The following is a 19,740-nucleotide window of genomic DNA, read 5'->3' as shown; positions in this document are numbered from 1 at the left end:
CAAATGTGGCAGCTCTCTGAAAAAAATGCTTTCTGCTCCTCACTTAAGACTCTATCACTTTCCCCAGCACTGGAATGGCCTTTGCATAGTTCCAGGCACACTGCCTAAGAGCTGGACAATATCTTTGCACTGAAACTTGAGGGTTTCACCTCTAAATGTGCAGCGTTTTTGTAATGTAAAACCAGAAAATGTTCTGGCAGTTAGTCACTGAATAAGGGGATTCTTTCCAAAAATGCTTAGGGAAAGCTGTATTTAGCACATGTATTTATAGCATAGAATTTTACATATTTTGCACCTATCTGTCTGGACTTTCTTTTAAAAAATGTCTTATCGCTATTAGTCTAAATACAGTCTCTCAGATTATTTCCCATCATCTCTATTTCATTATCCAACTGAGTGTTCTTATCTGGACATTTCAATATTTGTTTAAAATTATTAAGATTTCTCTGTAAAGTTTCCAGGGGAAAAAATAGAAAACTCTTAACTCCATTTTCTCACAGCACAAGAACAAGGGGGGGAATCAAGTAAGACTGAAAGCAACTGATTAGAAAAAATAATAAGAAATTCTCTTGATACAAACAGTTTGGCAATTTTACCATCAAAGGATATCGCTGAGTTCCAGCATGTAAGAGAAGAAGCACATAGCAGTAGGTACACTCCAGGGATTCACGGGAAGATGAATATGTATTGACTGACCTATTCATAGCTAGGAAGGGATGTCATCCTTAGAAGAAAAAGCCACCATTTAAACTGGACAACTGAAAGGTAGATGCCAACACTGTCAGACTACAAAAATCATGGAACAGTTAGGGTTGGAAAGGACCTTAAGACTAATCTAGTTCCAGCAATGAGCTACTTTAATGAAAATGATGTAGAAGTCCTGTAAGCAAACCTACACTGAATTGTCTTTAACCAGGGACTTGGTGCTACCACGCAGGGAGCGAACAGCCCCTCTGATCCTCCCAGATTTGCTGTCCTTCCTCTCTGAGACTCACTGAAGGTTATATCTGTGCCACCAGTGGGTTCTTTGGCCTCATGTGTACCTTGCTGTGAAATTTATGAGGTCTGTGTCACTGGGCCCAGTGGGCCCCAGTTCTCCTGCAGAGTTTACAAACATCCTTCACTCACAGGATTTGTGGGCTTTCTATAGTCTGTATATTGAGGTCTTCAAGAGCTTTACTTGACTACATAGCTACTATTTAGCTGTTGATTCTTAATTCCAGTGCATAAATTCTGATATATCTAGCTGGCATAGGATTTTCTTAATTCTTAACACTGCATGATGAATTACTTCAGACCTAACAGAGAGGCACTTTTAGATATCAAAGGCAGCAGAATCAGCTACCTTTGAAACATCTTACTGTATGACAGATGATGCTTCAGAAGTGAAAAAGTTTAGATACTTTTGTCAAAGGTAAGAATATTTCTTTTTCCACATTATCATTTGAAAAGGGGAAAGGGAGACTCTTCTCAAGTTTGCCCATCTTTTCTTAAATAGGAAAAGGGGACCAGGGTCAGAAACTTCCCTTCTGGTCACAGGCAAAACAGAAAACCCAGGAAGATCAGATGTGTCTCTTCTCTCAAGGAAGAGAACTATTGGGGGGCGGGGGAAGCAGGATGGAAACGGCAAGTCCAGGGTGGAAAAGAATAATAAGCTACAAGGTTAAGAGAGAAGAATAACACTCCTGCTTATAAGTAATAGCTTCCTATTCCTGGATGTCCTGTGCATCTGGAGGTGGGAGCAGCCCCAGAAACGCTCCGCACCGCACAGACTGACTTGCTTTTTACGGGACGAGGCATTAAAGGCAGCCAGCGGGTGGGAAAGGCCAGCGCTGCATCGCCGGGGGATGCCCACCCTTTTTGGAGCCCAGGTGAAAGCCGCCTGCCAAGGTCAGGCATTCAGTCACCAGGTGGTGTATTTAATTTAAAAGGAGCGTTAACCTTGTTTACACAAAATAACACCAATATGCAGAGAAGCAGTAAATCCATTGTCGTTAAACAGCGGGGAGGCCGGGCTGCGCTGGCAGCCTGCCCGCCCCAAAGCTCGGCTGGCACCCGCCGGCATCGGCGGCCGCAGAGCCCAGGCCTGCGCAAGGGAATGCTTTGCGGTGTTGCCCTTTCTACCCTCCAGTTGACTCTTTACATTCTTGTCAAATATATTTAGAACAAGAGGTGTCCACTTGAAGGGAAACATTTGTTAATCACTTAAATGCAGGAGCCTGGCAGCGCTCCAAGTTTACATTTATAAATATGTAGTATCTGTTTCCAGCTAAACAAGGAACTCCTGACCCCCTTTCGCCCGCAATCCGGCAAATATATATACATATACAGGAGGGGAACTTGCAAAGGGTTGGGAAGGGGGCGGGGGGGTACTGGAAATAATGAACAGAACCAGCTTGGCCGAGGTAGGACCGGTCCACCCCCCTCCCTTCCCCGCCGTCAATTTGTTCTCCGCCTTTGTCTGCAAGTGATGTAGATAACAGCGCAGAAAGAGGATGATGTATCTTTAAGTAATGAACAGATTAAAGTTAAATTCCTGTTGACCGAGACAGTTGTGTTGACATTCCTGTTGTTTACAGGCAGCTGTCTCTACTAATGACACTTTGATAACTGGAGTGAGGCTGCTGTTGGGCAGGGGGATGGGGGGCAGGCAGAGTCAGCCGGGTTAAAGAATGCTCTGTTTAAAACCCGGTCATCCAATTAAACATTAAAGCTGGATCAGAGACCGTCGGCAGCGGTGCTATTTGGGAAAGGGAAAATTCTGGGCTTCTTTTTTAACTTATGCTCAGATTATGTGGCTTAGAGGTCAGCCTGCCCCAGTTTGCTGGAGGATGAGGAAGATTCCAAGAGTACTTAAAATAAGCCAGAAAGCTGTAAATTCTGTCAAGCCATCCATGCGCTGCCATGACATGGGGCAAGCACACACACAGTCGCTGGCAGGGTGGGACTGGGGTCACGTAGAGGTCCTGTGGGACAGCCTCCCTCTCCCACAGCTTTTCAAACAGGCAGCAAAACGGAGAAAAGATCCATGAGCATCCCACCGCGCCATAGCTATTCCCATATTCTGCCCCCTTCTCTGCATCTCTCCATAATAAGTTGCTTTGCAAGGTACTTTGTGCTGCTGGAGCTTTGTTTACTGCATGTTCCTAAATTAATATGTTTACCATTAACAGCTCCCCCATTTAGCTGTGGGCTTCTCACCAGCAAGGGCTAAACTGAAATCCTGGAGACTGTTCCTGAAGTCCGTGCTCGGGTCAAATTCCCAAGGGGAACCCATAAAGCCCAAGATCTACCAGGTGATAAACTTCAGACGTGTAAGCAGTCTACTAGATCTCCTTCTCTGTTGAAAATTAAACAGATGCTTAAGCACTCTACCAAATCAATGCCCAAAGAAGATAGCACAGCCCATCACCCCAGGTCAGACATCAGCCCCAGCTGCCTTTGTGAGAGCAAAGTTTGATCCTACTTAGACCCAGAAAGCAGCTCTTCAGATGCAGAAGGCACCTGGCATTAAGCTACTACCTCAAAGTTTCAAGCACTCCAGAGGATCACTTAGAATGCAGATGCTTCTTCCCCATCTTTTTCTTAATGAAGCCTAAATTTAAGGCTTTTAAAACAATGTGAGAACGCCCCTCTAATTCCAAATCAAATGCCACATGCTCATTAACTATAGGCAGTCATAGAAATCAATGGATTATTTTTGAATTTATGAAGTCATTTTAATGAACTTCAGACTCCAAATAAAAGCACCGAAAAGGCAAAGTTTCCTTCCATCACTGAAACCATCACTGCTTCTGTAGCAGAAGCACATTTCATGCTGCAAGAACGTTTACAGTAAACACAAGTTAATTTAAATGAGTATCAATTAGAGGGAATGAACCTTGCTAAGAAATCTTGGCTCCTTTTATCGATCCAGACAATTAGAAATTGAATCTTTCCAAAGTTCAGAGCAACAGCTGGTTTGACATTTTTCATAAAACGTCATTAGGAATGGGAGTGCAGCTGTGTTCCATGTACAGTTGAAACACTTGGTAGATGGAAATACACACATATTCCAGGTAAACTCCCAACATGCACACCAAAAAAAGGCCCAGATTTCTTAGCAGCACAAAAGAGTCACCATTTATCTCCAGAAACAAAAGTCACGCTTTAAAAGTGTCAACTGTGCACATGCCTAACCTAACGTGAATCCATTGCAAACAGCAGCGTGGTGACCATGTGCAAGGCAGGTCATAGCCACATTCAGTTTTACAAGACAAGCAGGGTTACATCAGCCCGGTTTCCAGTGGGAAAGTCTCCAAGTAAAACTTGGAGCCGCTACAAGAAACCACATTGGGGGTGAGGCAGTAGCTCCCATCCTCCCCTGAGACTCTGTGTTGTACCAGTGCCTCCGTGTTTCTGATAAGAAGCCGGACCCAAGCTCTGACTTACGGCCACTTAAAGATACTATAGCACTTTTCACTCGCAGGAACAAGAGTGTCAGAACCAGTGCCTTGGCTGCAGTCCAACTTGGTAATTACTTTTTGCATTTCTAAACATTACCGGTGTAGAGGCAGGCAGAGGTTATTTTCTACTATTGAGTAACACCAAGCCACAAAGAAGGGCCTGAAGAGCTGGCTGCATTTCAGCGGCAGTGGGAGAGATCTCTGCAGCCTGTAAAGTGTTTTGGGATCCTTCAAGATGAAAGGTTCATTAACAATTGGAAGTTAATATTAGCATAATAATCAGTCATAGCTCTTCTTGTAAAACCTACTCAAGAGATCCCACACTGCAGGTTTCCATTCTCCAGTGCAAATTTATACGTGTTTCCCAAACTGCAATGAGCAGAGTCCAGCAAGAATTTTCCATTTGAATGATTTTTCCAATAGGAAATGCAGTTTCTTAAGAAGCAGGATACCAGGGAGGGAGACAGGTAGTTACCTGAGCAAATCCCAAACTGCTATTTCACCATTTGGTGGCTGGAACACCAGAATTAATTTGTTTGCTCTAAAACGGAGCATACCAATCTGCTGAAATTATTTAGATATAAATGCTGAATGGTCGAATACTTTAAGGAATAAAATTCAAGAAATATTTTATTATAAGAAAGGAGGTATAATATGAATATATGCACTTTTGGAAAGATCGATATATTTAATGTGGGAAAATGCAAAAATAAAAAGCTTTATTTTCTAGACCAAGTGTTCCAATATTTCTTTTCCAAATAGCAATTTTCTTTTGGAATTCAGTTCTCTTCAGAAAGTATTAAATAATGCAAATGCTCAGAGAGCCACACAGTTTCATGTCAAGGTAAATATTTAGCACTGATTCAAACCAGAATATTTCAACCAGCAATCAAACAAATCCATTCTTCTGTGATTCTAACACATAAATGGAATGACAGTTACATTATTTGCTATCATTTCCTTCTCGTGCTCTCTCAAGGACCAGACATACAATTTTCCAGGGCAATACATGCGATTTTCACTAGTACCTTTTTTCTAGCATGAAGTGAATTAATACTCACTATATTCAAACGAACTGGTCTTCGATCAAGGGTAGTTTTTCCAGTTGATACCTGTTCAACAAAACATAGAGAGAGGGAGGATGACTGGATACAAATTTGAATAAGAAAATGAGTTATTTTTCTTTGCAAGAAGCTCCAGTGGAAAAAACTCATGTATACTACTGCTGGGCTTGTCATGCTGCCTGAAGAGGTAGTTTCGGTAACACCTTCAGTTTCTTTAATGAGTACTGTTTTTCCAACAAAAGAAAAATAAAGCTGAGCATTTTAGGGGGGAAAAAAAAAATGAGATTTTTTTCCCCCCTCCCTGTGTTCTTGTTTTCATTTGCTGAGAATGTTGAAGTTTTTTATGTCTTGGAAACTTAGACATCAAAAGCAAGTTGGAACAGTCGGACGCTTAACTAATTAATTAGTTTTGGTCTAAGTTGCAAAAATATAGACAAGTCCTTCACCCTGAAACAAAAGGCAACATTGAAAAACAGAAGTCTTCAATTGAAATAGAGCAGGCAGGATATTAGCATTAAAATTCAAGCTCTGATGGGAAAAAGTAGTTTTCAAATTCATTAGCAGGGTGGGATGCCACAGCAGTGAAGCAGAGAACCCTATGTCCGAAACACACCTGGAATGGGAAAACCTGTGAATCTTGTAACTATTGTGCAAGTGAGTATGTTCTCAGGTTCCATAATGCACTGTAAGACATTGGTGTTAAAAGTCATTACCTGAACAACTTATTTAATTTATTATTGAACAACTTATTTTATTATTATTATTATTAATTCAACCATTCAACAATTAGTCACAAGTTTGATGTTCGCTTTTGCTGATCATTTAGATTTCAAAGGCTGAGGAGGAAACAAACTACAGCAATTTCATCTTAATTCAAGTGTCAACCCTCTTACTGAACCTTGTACATTAGTTGGGTTTTTAGTTAGATTTATTGTTCTACAAGACAGACTTTTCACGTGAGAAAATGGTGCAGTGATTAGTACTGAATGTGCATCATGAGAGATTCCTTGGATTACGAAATAATGACCAGTTTCTAACCAGCATTCCTGTGTCTTTTACCTTTATAACACTATCAACCAACTGAGTTGACACAAATTACCTCATTTTGGCTCTGACGCATCATTTTATTTCCATTTACCACTGACTTAAGCACACATAATTACTAACTTAGGTCACAAACAAATGTGACGGACAAGTTTCACACTGAGCAAAATGTTTTATTACATGGCATTACTATCAACCTAAGTTAATTAATTAAAATTAACATAAGCTGTTGGCTAATTGCAGCCCAGGAGAAATTCTACTGCACCCGATGGTATAACACTGGAAAATTATCACAATATTTTAAAGCTTGACAAGTTCCACGGCAAAGCTGAGCATTAATAGAAGCAGGTTACCACAGCAAATAGACCAACGCTGACTTTTAGCATGGAATTATATATGCCTTCATCTTTGCAGTTGGTGCAGAAGCAGCAGCAGCAATGCTGGTTTGCAAACTGTGAGGTTTACATTGCAATACAAACATTCTCTAAATAAAGTAGATTTTTTGAGCAGTCTTCCAACTACAGCTGCATGAAATACAACCTTCCCGATGACAAACGCCAAAGAAATTATATTAACACCAAAAAAATTTATATTACGCTCTTTTGCGAGGAAGTGAAAAGGAAAGCAAATCAGTGTATTTCATTTATGTGACTATAAGGCCATCAGGAGACTGGTTTAGTTACTTTGCTCAAACAGAAAATAGCAGCTCCATAAAGGTATTTAGGAACCCAATTCTCACGTAGGTGCCTACTCACCCTTTAAATTCATGGGAATTTAAATCTTTAAGTCCTTCTTTTATGTGCTTCCTTTGTGATGGTAGCATTTGTAAAAATTAAGGTGTTTTCTCCATTTACTAGAAGTTTGTTCTTAAGAAATAATTTAACAAGAGATAGATCTATATATGGTATTTTAAACACCCAAAAACACCATGTACATCAGAACCACCAAGGAGGTGCAATGGCTTGCTCCAACATGTATGCTTCTGCTCCATGTCTCTTTGCAATGGAAAGATCTTGAAATATTACCACCCTTGATGTGCATAAGACACCACAGCAGATGGACACCAAAGAACAAAACTGAGTTTCGAAAGGCGAGTTTCCCGTCTGAGGCAGCCTGAGCAGCCTCCCCTCATGCTGTGGTGCAGCTCTGGACAGGAGCAGTGAGAGCATAAAGGAAGTTTGTAATGAAACACAGTGAATACTGCAGTCTCGGTGAGCTGCCAGGATTGCCAGCCTGGTCAGCCCCAAGGTCACAACTGCAATAGACTGTTTCATTCCATTACCAACAGCAAATTTTAGAATCATAAAGTAATTTTGGTTGGAAAGGTTGTCTGGAGATCATATGGATCCAACCCTCTCACTCCAGATGATCCAACTTTCAAGCTAGATTCAAAACACCAAGTTGCAGTACCTTTCTGAAGCTTGTCTATGTACATACAGTACATAGCCACAGGGTTTATTAAATCTCTCAAGACATTTGCTGAAAGCAACTTCTGTTAAGAAAGGCATTGCATTTTTGTTCTGTTAATACAATCTTTTACTTATCTACTGTCAAATGTATAATAACTATGGCTGTTTATATAGCTGCTTAAACCTAGCACATAAATTTCAATTAAACTGAAAAATGCAGAGCAGGGCAGACTGTGAGGTTACCCAGTTTACAGAAATATATTAATCATCAACCTGGACAATGCAGTTTGTTCTCATATCCAGTCCATCTCACTGACCAATATATTGCTCCTTATATCTCTATTCTTATTTACCACAGAATCACAGTAAGCTAAGCAAACTACTGTCCACCCAGCTCTTTTTGTAGGCAAGCAATGCCTGCTATTGATATGCCTTTCTGCATTTTGTTTGTTGTTTTACAACCTTATAAAAGTCTGCTTTTCTAATACCGCTTTTTAAATGAGTTAATGCTAGGAGAAATCAGAATGCATTACCTATATCATCTTTATTGCCTCCCGGTGTTTTGGTATTCCTGGGATGATTTCACTTCCAAAGGAGCCTCCAAGCCTGAGACTGTTGAGCCATCTAAGAAATATATCTTGGTTTGGTCTCCTACCCTCTTGGCAGACTGTAACTTGTGGCAGCACTGAAGCATAGCAACACTTTGAAAGGTAACCATAATCTGGTTATGCTCACAGTTATGCAGCTATTGTTCTCTTATTTATGTCCTTCCCTTCTTTCTCACTTTCTTCAGCAAAGACCAAGTTTTACGTGCATTTCTAGAAATCATTTTTCAGGGTAGTGCTAATGCACAGGAAAAGGTTAGGCTTCCATAAATCCCACACTTCTAGAGCTGTGCATGGGAGTTCACAACTTTCTCCCTTACCTGGCCTGGATCATTCAGACTGACACCAAAGCTCCCACACCTGATCTCCACCACACTTATGGAAACTGGGGCAGTGTCAGCTGCTTCCTAGCACAAGAACAGGTGAAAGAATTAGGCCTTTTGACAGCAAAACCAGGAGCAATTCATTAGTGTGATAAACCACAGAGATTTTGTATTCATTAGGGTCACAGACATTCTTATTGCCCTTTCTTCACTACACCTTCATGGAAATTCCAGGCTCAGAAAGCCTGACGGTTAAACTCTCATGGCCCAGATATTTTCTTTCCCTTTTATTGCAAGGCAGCAGATTAAATTCATGTTAGTACTTCTTTGTCCAGAAGTTAAAAATGCCAGATAATGGCTCTTTTAACTATGAACTGACCCTACAGATAGACCATGCAATGAGGTCTCCTGGACTAGTAGAGCAAAGCAGGGTGTGTAGGTCAGATCCTATTGTCTGCTTTCACTGGTAGGTGCAGAGATCTGTTGCTGAAATGTGTTGCTGAACTTTCCACTTAACACTGAAAATTTACACCAAGCCTGTAGTGTTTTGGCTCTCCTCCATTGCCTGGGTTCTGCAAGCAACCACTAAAAGCACAAAACCCCCTTGATTAGCTCAGATTAACCATGAGCTCAGATGCACTATGCAGATGCAAAGGTGTGGAAGAAAAACCCAAGCACAGGAATGACAAGCAGAGAATTTTTTCTAATGTATCTCTAACTCTTACGTTTGTTTGCATTTGATGTGGTAAATCCCAGAGAAAGCTAAAGAGGGGAAGGGAAACATCCTGTTTTCCTGTTCGGTTATTCTATTCCTAACAAAAAAACTGGAATATTTATTATAAGGGTTGGTGCATCATGAGATTTCTGTTCTCCTCTCTCTGACTGTTGGCAAAAGTTGCATGTTTTTAGTTGAGAAAGTCCTATTCTTTGTCTTTCTAACAAAGACTTTAGTCCTACAATGATGGGTCAAAGGGTTGCACACTGACCTGCAATGGGAAAAATAATCTCCAATAAAACTAAATGTCTTTCAGAGTTACAATTATTTGCAGTTATCTAATTCAGTATAAAAGGCAAACATGATGTCACAGGGTCTTTGATACCATAAAAGGCTCTTTTTGTGAAAGGCCTTTGATCCCAACTAATCCTCACGCCAGGTATTGCTAATTGCCCGACATGTAAATATAAATTACTGAACAGATCTTTGTACTGATTTTATTTACGGCACTTTTTTAATAGATTTTTCCACACTCAAAAGTGTTCTTGTTCTATTTCTATAACATTTTAATGAGTTCTGCAGAGATACTTTCAATTATATTGAAAAAGTAATAACCATTGTTAAACTTGATAACATTTGCTCAGAAACACATGCAATGGAGGGAATGGTACTGACTTCATTACCTGCACAGTTGTGTGTGTGTATATATTCATGTGTGTTCCGCAGGAAAGTGAATTATATCTTCCTGAGTATGTCTCAGGAGTAAAATTTCTCACATTTAAAACATATGCAAGCTTCAACTTTTAATCCCTGTTGAAAAAATGAGGTAGTTTATGCTATCAATACAATTCTTTTTCTTAGGCCTCCTGTGCTTTCAGTTCTTTTAATCCTTTATCATCTTATTTCTTTTGGAGCTACTAGCATACCTGTATTGCCAGACAAGCATAGTGTAAAGAGAAATTTAAGTTGATTTTGCTTGTCAAAAACTTAATATAAAAGTGACGTACCAGAATAGCTAATTCGTGTGTAAAAGAATGAGCAAAAAAGAAAAAAGGAATCCTGCAAAACAGTGAACAACTATTCCTAAAAGTTGTTTCGTTGAAGCAGTCCTTCTGCAATCTCCCCTGCAGACCATGCAGCTATCAGCTGTAAAGCATCTCTCCTATGAAAAGCAAGATTCAGCAGTGTGAATGTTGCTTATCCACATAAGGATTTCTTGGTAAACTTAATGAAATTATACAAAAGGATACTAGCTGTGGAAAGCTTAGATGCCTTGTAATTATACATGGTCTTTTAGTATTGCCAGTTAATATGCATTCTTCTCGCAGGAGTCTAAAAGATTAGCAAGAAGCAATAAGAATGATTTTACCACACTAAAAAAGTGAGGAAAGGTTTATACTAAAATTACAAACTGAGCCTAAACAATGACAGCCATTGTCTTGCAATAACATCTGAAAATTGAGAAGTTGCTGGCCTGAGGTGAATCTCAGGGCAGTGAACACAACCAACTTTCAAAACATAATTAGCTAACATCAATAACTCTATCTGATTAAAATCTCCAATGATAGCACACGTAAAATCACCTTTGTTAATGGAATACAAATATGCTTTCCTCACCACGCTGAAATCAGGCTAACTCTTGCTTCGGAAGCAACTAGGGGGGTTGGAAGACAGGGCACTCAAATTTTAGCACTAGTCAATTACATTAATGTTAGAAAAGAAAGGAAGAGAAAGGAAGAAAAAGAAAGGGGAAAAAAAGGAAAAGAAAAAGAAAACTCCAATTAGAAGTATCCTGGGGTTATTAGAGATAACACTGCTCATATCCAATTAAGATGAAAACCATTTTACCGGTTTAATGTGCCACCTCTGGCAGTTTTGGTTTATTAGTTTTATCAGACTTCAGAACTGAAACTCACAGTGATATGTATGCTGTGTACTAGAGAGATAAATGTTAAGGCTTAGAGATTAATTAGTATAGAATAAGGTGCTTGAAACATTGTTCCTTAACCATGGGCATTGTGCAATTTCTCGAGGAAAAATACTCTGGTTTTGAGACATTCCTTCAAGGGTTTAATTTGGATATTGAGGTAGAAAATTACCTACCTGGAACAAGGAGATGTGTTAACCTGCTTTGCTACCCATACATGCAGGTGTGTTAGATACACAACTAACCCAACACAAAACCACCTTTCCATGCTGTGGTGAAGATGTTGACCTCAGATCAAAAGCTGAGAGCAGTGTGGTTTCAGTGGTGGACTCTCTCAGCCCTCTGGTTCACCTGTTGAACTCAATATTGTTTCAGTTTAACAGCTCTGCCCCGTTTGAGGACTATGGGATATCAAGGAAGCAAACGATTTTAAAAAGAGAGAATACAAAATCAAACACTCTTTTAACATCTGGTGTTTCATCAGCAAATGTTACAAGAGAATCCTCATGTAAAGACTATGAAGCGAAAGGAAAATCTCTTGCAAAATATGGAGCAGGACCTAAGAATAGAGATTAGATGGAGGAAAAAAATAGAATCTGGTTATTGTGGAGATGAAAACTCATGATTGCTTCCATACTGAATAATCACCAGTATAACTGTAAAATCACCAGAGTAACATCTGTGCTATACAGGCCTCTAAAGACTGAGAAGTTGGGGCAGCATATTTGTACAAAGCAAATTCTTCCTCTAAGAGGACAAAATTCTCCTGCAGCATTTCCACAACTTCCTCCTCTGGGTGGATCAAAAGTAGCTTTTATTAATCCCACTTCCTAACCAGGATAAAATTAGCACATTTGAATGAAATATGGAAATTTAGAACAGAAGCTTTCCTATTTTTTTTGACTGACAATTTTAAGACAGAGAAAGCACTGAAGATTGTTTGAGGTGCCATTAATGTAAAATCCTTAATCCTATTCAAAATAAATGCCCATCAAGGTAATGATCTGAAAAACGACATATGCCAGGTAAAGAGAAGCAAGGGGTCTTTTATAGTGTCTGTCTGCAGGTACTCTATCAACCTACTTGAATCATTTAGGTTGCAAATCTCAATTTAACAATGAAATTGTTGAGAGAAATTTGTTACGGCTCTCAAGAAATAACTGAAATATAGATTTTGAGCTCTTGATCAGGCAGCCTCTTTGAGAATTTTAATTGGCTTAATCAAGGTGAATTATAACAATGTGATTTAAAAAAAACCCAAACAACTAAGTCAGGGATGCACACCCCTGAATATCAGGGCATATGCTGAATGGAGTTCACATGAGTAGGATTCATGCCCAAGCTGAACTACAAGAAATCTTACTGGTTTTCCATTAATGAAACCCTAAAGTTGATTACAAGAAATCATGAGCAGGGAGGTTTCCTAAAGACCATTGCGGCTTGAGAAGTAAACACATTTATATATGTGTATTTATATATATACACACATAGACATATGTATTGCTACTACATTTCTTTACCAAAATCTGTACTTCATGTATTTATTTGTGCTCCCATCATTTTAAAAGAATTTTAAAATCTACTATAGTACTAGAGACCAAGTATAGTGCAGTTCCAGTCCCACTGCTGCCACCAGTTTTCTCTATGGGCTGGAAAAACAGAATCTAGAATAAAAATCAGATAACATAGAGTAGTCTAACAGCAACTAATACACTGCACTTTTAAAATATTTTATGATTCTATGATTCTATAAGCATTGACACTGTATATTTTAGCAATGACTAATGTTCTGATTGTTGCTGCTGCTCTTATTTTTTCCAGTTTTTGATCAATACAGGTCCAAAGTTTGAGAAGCATTTTCATGAGAACATATTCTTTCCCTGTTAGCAGAAAGCCAACATCAAAAGCTTTCCATTTCATTGCATTTTTAGTCAATACACTTAATAAATAATTCTGAGCTTCTAATATAAAATTAACAAATAAAGTCTTTCATCCTGGGATTACTGTTGTATATTCTTAACTCAAATATTCAAAGAATTCATTTCAAGATTGAAACCATCACCTTTTTTTCCACCATCTTCAGCATTCATGTCACTGTGGAATAGGCTGCCCGTTCTCCACAGCCACCAAAAAAAAAAAAGCCCTGAAAAATATCTCTGCTTGTTTAGTCACTGTGATTAATCTAGCTGAAGGTACATGAACAAAAAGAGAAGGGTCTTGAAGTCAAAAGGCCCACAGAGTAGCTGAATCTCTGATTGACTTCAAGCAATGTATCCAATTAATGTCCCCCTTCTGCTGAAATCCCTACAATAGTTTCCCTATTTCTCAATCTATTTCTCTCTGAAAGAGTTTCATGTCCACCCACATATAAGGCCCATAATTTGTGGCTAAATGGCAGCTGCAGCTCAGTGCTGGAGGCCTTTCCTCAAATTGGTCTTTAATTGGTATAATCAGGAGCTTGAATTATTGGTTCAACCAAAGGAAAAGTATTCATTCGAACCAACAGGATCGCTCTCTCTTTTTCTTTTAAATTAGCAATAAATTAATGACTTTTCAAGATGTTAAAGAGAAACTAAAACCTATGCACAAAAGATGGGATTCATTAATAAAAGCCAGTCGGTTTCATTCTCATTAAGGAGAAGAGCATTTAGGCAGCGACTTAAAGTCTTTAAAAAAAAATAGCAAGGGAGAAGCAGTACGGACTTGGGTGGGTACAATTGAAAATCAAGATAACTTGAACCGTGACCTGAAGAGATCATCAACCTAAGAGGACTTTGGACTGGCTTTCTTTATCCCATAGAGCCTCTTTTCTTTTGCAAATTCTTCTGAATTGTGACAGGTTTTTTGTTTGGGTTTTGGGGGGTTTCTGGTTTGTTCTAAAATGTCAGGCGCCATCTTTTAATCCTTAAATGTAGCTTGATAAATTAATTCCAGAAACTGAATGCAGCTGAAGGTCAGGAATTGGATCAGCCATTCCTACTATCCTGAGATGGACTCTGCCTCAAAAGCAAGCTCCTGTAAGGGCTCAGGTTATGTCCTTCCTCTGTTTATTTGGTGCCTGGTTTTAACCAGACTACTCATCTTGACTGGGGCATTTGGTCTTTAAAAACTTTTAGAAACATTTAATGTGCCAAAATCATCTGCTTTTGTCAGAAAGACATAATATATATATATTACAATCCCAGAACTTGAGTGCTTATCCTTTTCATAATAACCGTGTCTTCTTTAGGATTGTTAAAATCATGTCCTCTAAGGACTTGTCAGCAGGGCAGATCCTTTCTTGGACCACTGATGTGTGTAAGAGTACTTAAAATGATGGCAAATTCACCAATAAATGCAAAGTTATGGCCGTGGACAGCAGAACCATGGCCTTGATCCCCTATGTCAACATAGTGTAGGTCAGGAGAACTCAGAGTTCCTATTGCTTCAGCAAGTGGGGAAATCACAGCATTTCCCTTCTTCCTGGGATCACCAGCAGGGAAGGAGTAGGACAGCTGTGAGATCCCTCCCTGCTGGAAGGTTAGCAAGTAGAGATGAAACCCCTTCTGCACTCATTTGTCAAGCAAGAGCATGAGTGTAAATCAGTTTGCATTAAACAAGAACTTTGTTTGCTTTCACTCTAAACAGCCAAGACTTTCCCATTCCTGTTCAACATGCCCAGAAACCTTTGAAACATCTAAAGAGTTAATATACATCTGCAGTATCTGCAGCATTAATATTTTCTGCCTCTTCACAGAAAGTACAGGTTTACACACTTCAAGTCTGGTCTGGATCAGGGACACAGACTCAGCAAGGAACAGCCGTAAAAGGTAGCTTGTAAGCAGATGCACTTCCCCTTTAATTATCATCTCCTCCAAATTAACTAAGCATAAGGCCATCTCATTTTCTTGCATGGAGGTGATGGAAGGAAGAGGAAAGCTGCCCTATGCTCCAGCTCTGTGAAGCAATGGAAATCATAGAATCATAAAATCATAGAATCACAGGATGGTTTGGTCCTTTAAAAGCCATCTAGTCCAACCTCTCTGCAATGAGCAAGGGTTTGCTCCTCCTCCTACCCAGCCCTGATCGTACTCCTGTGAAGAGATGTGTTACACTTAGGAGAACAGTACCCTTGTGTCAGGAAGTCTTCAGCTACTGTTGCTGCAGACTTGAGCAGTAAATCGGAGCTACCACCCATTTGCTGATTATATTGGACAAAAGAATCAAAATTACTATCTACAGCTGAGTCATGTGCTCTTTTAGCTTCCCCCTTTGGAAGAGTAATTTTTCAACCACTTCTTGCCAGGTCTCAATCAGAGCTCTTCTTAGTTGGAATTACAACAAATAGGAAAATAACGGTGCTTACAGCATTTAATTATCATGACTGAAATATTACTGTTGTCTCTCTTGGCCCTGACGTGGGGCTAGAATTCCTTAAGGTGACATTTCCAAGGCACAATGAAACATGTTTTACATGAGATTCCTTAAAACCCATCAATTATGCATGCTACAAGAACTTGTTATTGTACTCTCAGGACATGATCCAAACACCGATTGTGGTTATTGGAGATCCACAGGACTTGGATCATATCCTAAATCAACTGTATGGCCAGCTATCAAAGTAATAGCTTTTTTTCTTCTTTTTCTGACTAGAGTCTTTAAGGATTGAATCTTTCTCCTTTACTGTCTTAAAAATACAGATGAAATATCACTTTATGAATTCTTTTTTTTTTACTTGGACAGATTAACAAAACTTGTTGAATTGGATAAATTCTGTATTATACAGCGTGAGCGTATGTGTGCGTATGCGTGTAATTCCCAAACATGTTTGTAAGGTTTCCAAAACAAACCTGTATTTTTACAATTCTCTATCTTTTCATTAATTAAAAACAGGATACTCAATATTAAACAGTGAAAAGCAGATATTAAGAACATTATCCACCTAAGGAACATAAAGCAGCTTGAAACATGTGGGTTTTAACCCGTTTTATTAGAAGTCAGATTCCTGCCCAGGATAAGGGGATGTAGCATCCTTACATTCAGTGAAGTTTGACTAACTTGCCTCAGGTTTTCTCCACTCACATGTTACCACCAGGAAATTATTTACAAGCCTCTTATCAAAAGTTCTTTTGATGTCTATGAGAGTTGTGCATTATTTCAGAGCAAGCTGTCCGCATTCACCACCTTGTCATTAAAGTTAGAAAGATTGGCAGAAAAATACCCAATAAGAGAGAAGTTTAGTTAATGCAGTGGATTAGCAATTGCTTTTTTTTTTTTATTCCCTTCCCCTCCCTTTTTAAATCTGAATATTTAACACCAAGAGAGAAACCCATCCTGTTTTTCGGCTGGAATAACAGCAGTTTCTGTTTCTAACCTGGGAAGAATGTGATGGGGATTGAAAAGCACCCCTGTCCTATTGTTAGACTCCCCCAGCACTGATCCTTGCTTTTAACATCATAATGAAGGATGCTCTTTAGTGGATTATCTTGAGAAGGGATTAACTCCTTCAAGACTTCTTAGGAGGCAAGGTGTTTTGAGCCCTAAATACACACCAATTGCCTGCTTAACTTTTCATCTTATTTTGAAAACTGCCCAGCTGGAATTCAAATTCTTTTCCATAGAGCTGAATTTTCTTAGTAGCAAAGTTTGAGTCAGGGGCAGCAGATGCTAAAAATAAATACTGTTCATTTAATCGTGTGCAGCCAAATGTTTCAGATGCTTTGCCGAGACAGGCATGGCAGGATAAGACTCAATCAAAACTTTGCTGCAAATTCAGCAAAGCTTTAAATTCTGCCTCTGTCGCTCAGGCAAATGAAATAAGTCTCCATGGCCTAACCTCTCTTATAAGGCTTTCTTTTTAGCATGACAGGGAGACATAATATAGACAGATAGATAGATAGATAAGTACATTCCATGACATTCATATAGATTTCTTCTTTAATTTGTATTAATATATCACATCTCTAAAGAATTAATAGGGCTGCACATGGATGTGCCTTGTGATATTTATGCTGTAGGCAGACATGCATGTACACCCACACAGCTGCACACACATAGATACATACACCCAGATGGATACACACACCCATACATCACTCACAACCCTATTAATACAATCACATATATATATGTGGGATTTAGCAGCTCTACCTTGGCTTTCAACAACATCATTATCAGCATTGTTTTATGACACATTTGCTGTAGCATACAAAATGCCTTGTGCAAAAAAAAAAAGCTCTGAAAAGAGGACTAATTGCTCTATAATTTATAATCAAGTGACTTCTTCAACCTATGCTTCTTTATCTTAATAACCATTCATTTGCGTCTGCCTAATTTATTGGAAGTGAAATCTTGTATTTGTTCCACGTTCCTCTTATCCCTCAGCTAACCTTGTCTGCGTTATTAACCTACTCTATTGTTTCATATTCCGCTTGGCAAGGAAGAAGGGAGATTCCCCCAAAGTTTTTCATCCTTTCTTGTTACTTTTCACTTTACTAAATACTTGTGTTCAGCAAAAGCCTGAAGTATAAAAACACTTCTTTTTGTTGACAAGGGGGGTTTTTGTTTGTTTCTACAGGACTGGCTGAGGGGGTGGGGATGTGAAGTAGACTTTTCACAGTAAAACAGAAGAAACTTTTACTTGGTCTTTTTTTTCTCCTTTAAAGGAGGTAAATTCTCAGCTTTCCTGTTTTGCTCCCCCTGGTTTTTGTCCTTTCCTTTTGGGGCACTTTCTGCAGCGACAACATAGATAATCTGCAACTTCATAAACAAGTGTTTTTTCAGTTGGCTTACCCAGCCTGGTACATGAAAAGGAGTTTGCTAAAAGCGACCAAACCAATGATTCTATGAGGGGAAAGTGAGTTTTCTCCAATTTTAACAAATGGAGAAGACCCAGGTGCACTCTTATTGTGAGCTAAATGAAATACCCTCTTATTCATTTTTGTAATAATAACTGTATTCCAGACTATGGTTTAATTGTAAATAATCCCCCACATTCTTTCAGTGTAAACTCTTTAAGGAGTCATGAATTTTATTTATACTCTCTCACTCTTTGAGAGTCTTTTGTTTATTTGCTGTTTAGTTCTTTGTGAAATAACACTCCCAGAAGAAAATCCCCCTCTCTGCTTAAGGAATTAGCCCAGAGACAAAAGCAGGGAATTCTTTAAGCCTTGTTTTGTGCTAAGAGAAATGTTTGACATTTCTGTGGAGAGGTGTTTAGTTTGGATTCATTAGGTCTTAGGGACTCTTTTCTCTTTTTTGGCCTTTCAGTTTCTGTCACTGTTTTTTTTCTGTGTTTGGTAGACTGAAGAGAATTTACCAATGTGTAATTAGGTTTCCTACATTTGAATAGCAAAATCCAGTTGTGTTTTAAATAGGCGAGCTAAGCATTCCCCTCAACCAGCAGGCCCAAACCTGAAACCTGCTTTGTGAGCGGACGAAAGAACGGCTGAAGGAAGAAAAAGGCTTCCCCAAGGTTACTTAATGCTTGAAACAAACACCAGTAAGGCTTCACTAGTGCAGCTCCGTTGGTTGTAGCAAAGAGGGAAGCTGTGGTCTTGAAAAACACAGTTTCCCTTAAAGCAGAGCCTTAGAATGGTAAAAACATGTATGCGGTATGTGATATTACTGCTTCCATCCTCAAGTTTATACGACTGGAAGATTATCAGCATAAATTGATACTGTGCAATATTATTTCTAATGGTATATAACAGCTTTATAAATAAGTTCCTTCAAATTAGAACATTAGCTCGGGCTGCTGTATTTAAACAGTTTGTCAAAAACAACACAATAGATGATCCAAGAGCAAAAATACGTGGTGAATACACCTCAAGTTGCACAGCACAGAGCTCTTATTTAGGTTCTGAAACACAGGTAAGGTTGTTAGGAGAAAAACAGGGCTGCAATTCTAAAACAAAAAGAGTAAATTGTGGGTTTGTAATAAGAGATGAAGAGGAAGCCATCCGCTGAAACAGCTGTTTTGATCATTTTGAGCTGTTTGTGTCAGTACTAACACTGGGCTGCTTTTCTTTTGAAAATGGCAGAAAGGAATGTGCTGGCAATTTCAGATTTTTTTCTTCCCAGATTCTTATCGAAGTGAGAAAATCATCCAAACTGATCTTTCCTTCAACAGTTTCCATTTTCAAGCAGTCAGCGAATTTCCAGTGAATAAGGAATTTTCTTTTGAAAGAATTCCCAGCGGACCACAATTTGAAACCTTGTTCTTAGCCA

The 19,740-nt window shown here is 39.0% G+C and overlaps 1 long non-coding RNA gene across 2 annotated transcripts; it reads right to left on the bottom strand.

Annotated features, from left to right (window-relative positions):
* Nucleotides 1–3,866: 3,866 nt before the first annotated feature.
* On the bottom strand, nt 3,867–8,968 carry LOC136018921 (uncharacterized). Of its 2 annotated transcripts, XR_010614643.1 has the most exons (4): nt 8,888–8,968; nt 8,496–8,586; nt 5,507–5,557; nt 3,867–4,986 (listed from the first exon to the last, which is right to left on the bottom strand). It is a non-coding gene; the product is annotated as an uncharacterized LOC136018921 (long non-coding RNA). The 2 variants fall into 2 exon arrangements; XR_010614642.1 differs by lacking the exon at nt 8,888–8,968 and having other exon boundaries at nt 8,496–8,721.
* Nucleotides 8,969–19,740: the final 10,772 nt, after the last annotated feature.

Source organism: Lathamus discolor, chromosome 8 (assembly GCF_037157495.1).
Source record: "Lathamus discolor isolate bLatDis1 chromosome 8, bLatDis1.hap1, whole genome shotgun sequence".
Taxonomy (NCBI): domain Eukaryota; kingdom Metazoa; phylum Chordata; class Aves; order Psittaciformes; family Psittacidae; genus Lathamus; species Lathamus discolor.
This window is presented reverse-complemented; position numbering and strand designations above follow the sequence as displayed.